This window comes from Oryza sativa, chromosome 6 (assembly GCF_034140825.1).
Source record: "Oryza sativa Japonica Group chromosome 6, ASM3414082v1".
Taxonomy (NCBI): Eukaryota; Viridiplantae; Streptophyta; class Magnoliopsida; order Poales; family Poaceae; genus Oryza; species Oryza sativa.
Window position 1 is genome coordinate 25,179,111 of NC_089040.1, and position 6,000 is coordinate 25,185,110.

Here is a 6,000-nt window from a genome sequence, read left to right on the forward strand (position 1 = left end):
TATCCACCATGCATGCACTTTTTCTATGACCTTCATGTTTTTTTAGTCATGTGTGTGTAATATTAATTTCTTAGGCATGGAGGCCAGGAGGGGATCTTCTAGCTAGCTTCTATAGCTCACTTGCATGGCCTCATTTTATAATCCTACATTTCACTTGCTTGTTGGTGCTTGATGCCCTTGTTAGTATTATAACTAATCATGCGTTCTTTGGCCAGCACTAACCATAAACTAATCCCTATTTTGGGAGGTTGTTTATGTGGGAGTAATGATCACTCCTGTAGTGTTGCAACTTGCAAAGGCAAACAAATCAAATTGTATATATATACAGACAGGTTTTGTATATGATGCTAATTAATACACCTAGCTATAGCTAGTGTTTTCTTTTTCTTCTAATGTGCTCTTAGGGAGAAATTAAAGAAAATGTTGTGTGTCTCCTCTCCTGCCCAGGGAGAAGGGGTTTGGGGGTCTTGTTTTCTGTGACACATGCCCCTGATATGCTGGTAAGCTGTCTTTGTGAGGGCATGGCATGATCCCATGCATCAATGCCACCCTAATCCCTGCCCCCTGTCCCCTCAAACAAAATCATGGGATTTCTCAAAACCAAGCCACCCCTTTTGGTGGCCAACTTGCCCCCTTAATCTCTCTCTCTCTCTCATATATGTGGTTGCAAGAGTAGTTTCTCTCTCTAAGAGTGAAAAAGATCATTCCCTTTTGGAAGGACCCATGTTCCTCTCTCCATTGCCTTGGGATCTTTGCATGCATGCCTTCTTAATTGGTTCCTCAAAGAGAGCCATGCCGGCCATGCCCTACTTGATTCCCTTTGGTTGCCTGTCTCTCATGTTTTAATAATTTAATTAAGTATAGATTGGTACCTCTTCTTTTATATCTGTTACTAGGCAGTTGTTTTTAGAGAATTTTTGTGTGAGGCGTGTGGTGGGTATATATGTCTGTGAAAAAAATATATAAAACCAATCACACTTGAGTTCAGAAAACCAAATCATAAAAGTGTTTTATTGTTCGTTAGGAGAGGTGAGTTTATATCATATTTATCTTCTTAATAATAGAGGTACCACAAATTAACAATAGAGTGGTATACCATGGTACAACAAGAACCATGAAAAGCTCAAATCATAATGTTGCCCTTTTGTTATAATTCAAATCATCAGTTCTTTATGTGATCACTTGTTGACTGCTTTCACATACTCCAGCCTTTCCCTATTAAATTTTGTCATGATTTTTCATGAATGGATGGATTATCAACTAGCTATTTTTAGATCCGATGTAATCTGAGGTTCCTTTGGGGGGCATAACTTTTGATAGAACCAAATCTAGCAGGTGTGGTCAAAACATTAATTTTGAGATAATTAATTATATATAAGCATATTGCTCTTTAGTAGTACTATATATAGCATTTCATGTCAACTTGTTGTACAACTTACTAGCGAAAACGAATAGCTGATTAGACATATATGATATAATCGATAATAGTATATTGTAGATGGATGGGTTAGTGGGCTACACGTTCACTATGAACAAATTTGCATCGAATACCTTTTACTGCCTTGTATATATTTGTCTGAAATCCTGCACCAGTCTAATGTGGAGTCGTATATACTTGCTACTATATAAATTAAAGAAGATATTGTAGTATGCTTAATTACCGGCACTAAGATTAATTAATAATGTATGGGCCCAGCTGTCCAGCTCAATGCCATCAGTGGGAGTGTCAAACCTTATCTTAATTTCGTTGCATATTACAATTATGCTGACCTTAATCTTCCTCGCACACATGCTGCATTGCATCATCCTCACATCTCTTTGACTTTGATTAGGCTATAAACAATTGATTGTAGCTTGGTATTTTAACCTCATCAATCTTTTCCTCAAGAAAAAGTGACATTGACTGATATGTCTGCAGTCAGGCCCTAGCTTTCTTTGCCTTCCAACCAATGTGTTTGGCATAAGAAAAAAAAATCCTACTACTACAATGCCTAGTATTCTACTACCTCCTCCCATAATAAGCGCAGCGGTGGGTTTCAGTGCCCAACTTTAACCATCCGTCTTATTTGAAATATTTTTATGATTAGTATTTTTATTGTTATTAGATGATAAATATGAATATTACTTTATGTGTGATTTAAATTTTAAATTTTTGTTCATAAATTTTTCAAATAAAATAGACGGTCAAATGTTGGGTACGGAAACTTATGGCAACATTTATAATGGGACGAAGAGAGTAATGATAACATAGCTACATTCACAATGTACTGTAGGAGTATTTGTGTTTGCATGGACATGGCATCTTATAATCTTTTATTCCTAGTATATGCTGCCCCAGCTATGCACTATATCTATACGCATTCCATACCATAGGTATATATATCATAATTAACCTAAGGGAGCATATGTAATATCACATCCACTCCAAACTACTCCTAGCTAGGAGTATGTACTGCCTACCTCTTGCTTACTCTACTTGCCTTCCTTGTAGAACACCTACAAAAAAAAGGTGGTTCAAGAAAACATTTTTTTTCCTTGTAAGAAAATCGAATTAATAGCAATGCAACAAAGGTAAGTGTGCGGTGCAGCACAAAAGTTTGTTAGAACTGTCGATCGATCGATCATGTAGCTAGGCCTTTTGATTACTCCCTGGATTTTGCGAGAGTTTATAGGGGAATCTCTTCAACTTAGTAACTTTTTGGAGACCGATGTTACATGACATTCAGCTTCGTCAACTCCCAATGAATCTCATCTGCAAAAATTTTTGTCAACTACTTACCGGAATCATACGACTTTGTAATCTTCCTAAATGATTGCCATCTTACTAGCTACTACTAACTAGCTAGCATATATAGCTATCGATCACAACCAAGCTAACTATAGATCGGGATCGCTCACCAGATTCATTAACCTTTTTATTACACATCCTAATCAACGCATAAACGTTTTCACATTCATATATATGTTCAAGTGCTATGAATTATACATGAAGATAAATATTGCGCGTTGATTTTCGTTTCTTTGAACATGAATCGGGGGGGGGGGGGTGCATTCATAGGCGTGTGAGTGGATGTAGCGTGTGCAGTGATGTGTGTACATGTGCATGTACTATGCAATCAAAAAAATAATACTAGGTTCAAGCTACTCCATCCGTCCTCTAATATAAGGGATTTTGACATTTTGTTTGCACTGTTTAACCATTCGTCTTATTAAAAAAAATTGAATTATTATTTATTTTATTTGTGACTTACTTTATTATCTAAAGTACTCTAAGCACAACTTTTCATTTTTATATTTGCACAAATTTTTTGAATAAGACGAATGGTCAAACAGTGCAAGCAAAATGTTAAAATCCCCTATATTAAGGGACGGAGGGAGTAGCTAGCTAGCCAGATGGTTTATGTTATATATGATCTTACCCAGAGATAATTAATTAAGTTAAAAAGTGCTATATGGTTGCATTAATTAGCACACATGTAGCATCACCAATGAATGATCCAACTAGCATACATATATGCATGCAAAGATGCATGTAATCTTCTGAACTTTACCATGATCAATACAATTGGAGTTACCTTAAGAATTTCTCCAAAATTAAGTTGCTTACAATGGACACATACCAATCCACGGACGAACTGGCGAGTGACACAGTTCGTCACTGGCCAGTTAAGGCTGCCATATCCTTAAATTTTGCAGGCTACAACAAAGCTGCTTATCATTGCTTGGCATTAACTCCCATGGCATGTATGGCAGCAGTGACAGTGGAAAAGAAGAATGTGTGCAACCCCAAAACCAGATGAGATAGAAAGAGGAGTAGATACTCCATGGTGCCAATAGCTAACTAGACAGGCAGCACAGGGAGACCAATGGAATCAACAAGGTATAGCTAGGCAGGGTATCTGATCTCTCCATGGTGCACCCATGCATTCTGAATTTCTTATTCTCTTGCTCCTTTTCTTTTTTTTTTTTTGAGAACTGATCGATTCTCTTCTCTTCCTCACCTCTGCTCACTCCATGCATTGATGATAGATGGATGACAGACAGGACACAGAAAAAAGGGGCCATGATTTCCATCTACCAAGATCAGATTGATGCCTTCCTAGAAACTTCAGAGATTATTATGGAGTCATTGAGTGAGCCTAGGAGTACAATTATATATTCAATTCTGTTTGGTACAAAAAAATGTACTAGTAGTACTAAAGATAGAAGAAATGCTTTTGAAAAAATGGCAAAATAACAGTGCAATCCTGATAGAGCCTGAGAAGAAAAGAGCTAGCAAGAAACGGTGAAGTTGAGGGCTAATTAATTTGCATCAAATTAACCATTGATCGACTAGCTAGTATATAACCTCTCTTGTAACTTTAACTAAATACGTTGAGACTCTGTGGGCTAATTAACTAGAATATATTAATTAACACGCATACATAACACCCTATCAGTAACCAGCTAGTATTCATATAATGTAATTTGTATCCCCAGAGTATTTGCTTTTCATGTTCCTCTTAAAAAAATGATTGGGCCGTGTTGCTATTACAATTTCAGTAAGCTTCCATTTCTCTCTTTCAGCACAAGTTAATTACCAATTGCAGTGAAGGTTTGATGAAGTGACTACTTAATTTGCCTGGGTGGCCAAGATGCAAAACAACAGTTGGTACTCACAGCATTCACTGCCATGATATAGGAGGATAGGACAGAGGATGCATGCACACACATCATCATCTGGTAAAGGGGCATGCAGCATTTGTGTGTGCAATAGAGATCCCAATGCTGATATACACATTTGACGATTGGATTCTAGTAGTAGTGGGAGGAAGAAACACAAGCTTTGGTTTTGCATATCTGTCTCATGCAGGCAGTGCACCCCAGCTGAATCTTTGGGAGCATCTCTGTCATCTTTTTGTGTGTGTGATGTGCATGTTTCTGCTCTCTCTCTCTCTCTCTCTCTCTCTCTCTCTCTCTCTCTCTCTCTCTCTCTCTCTCTCTCTCTCTCTTAAATGCCAATGCATCTATGCATATGCTTTGTACCACATTCATATATATGGATTTATTGCATTGATGTGTTGTGTTGTACTACTGATGAGGCAAGCATCATGAGATCATGCTGAAGGATGAGCATTTGGGCATCAATGCTGCCCCCCTGTGTGCATGTTTACCCATGCACGGTTCCTACAGGGCATCACATGAATACATGATCAAACCATCTTTATTACAGATTTTTTTTATAAGATGCTCACCTAAGAGTATGGCCAAGAATGCTTAAAAATCTCCCCCCCCCCCTAAATCTCCTTTTGAATTCTGTAACGATGATTTAAGGATTAAAAAATATACTTCTTTCCCATATATAGCCTAAATTTGACTCTCTAAGATAAAAAAATGTGGGCCACCTATAAATCCCGCGCACGATTTGCCTCCCTCAGCGCTAGTCTTGCTCGCTCTTTCTCTCAAGCGATACCACACAGATTGCAGATTGGAAATGAGTGCGAGTCAACTTGTGTAGAGCGACTTGGACGAGCTGGAAGGGATTTTCAATTTTTGGACAGGTGGTTAGGCTGTTGGACCCATGTTTTCAACTAAAATCACCTAATTTTGGGATTGAGAGGAGTTTTGGAGAATTGTTGGCCATGCTCTAACAATTCCAATGGAACTTCGATCGATATCAGCTCGCCTTTCAAATAAAACCTCTACCATTAGTTATCTTTCTTTACATTTAGGTTGAAGTGGTGCATTATTTGGACAGATTATTTAATTTGACCTTTAGGCTGCTAGAATTTAGATAAACTGCATTCCACTAATTATATTAATTGATATATACAAATTCTCGCTCAGAAAAGTTGGTGATTTTATGTGGCATTTTGCATTATCATGTGTGTGTTTTTTAGGTGTAGCTAGCCTAGCTACATATATTTCAGTTTGCTGTATTTTCTTAATTAACCTAAATTATCTTCCTTCTAAAAAAGATTATCGTGATGTCGATCACGTCTTTGTCCAACGAAAATTAAC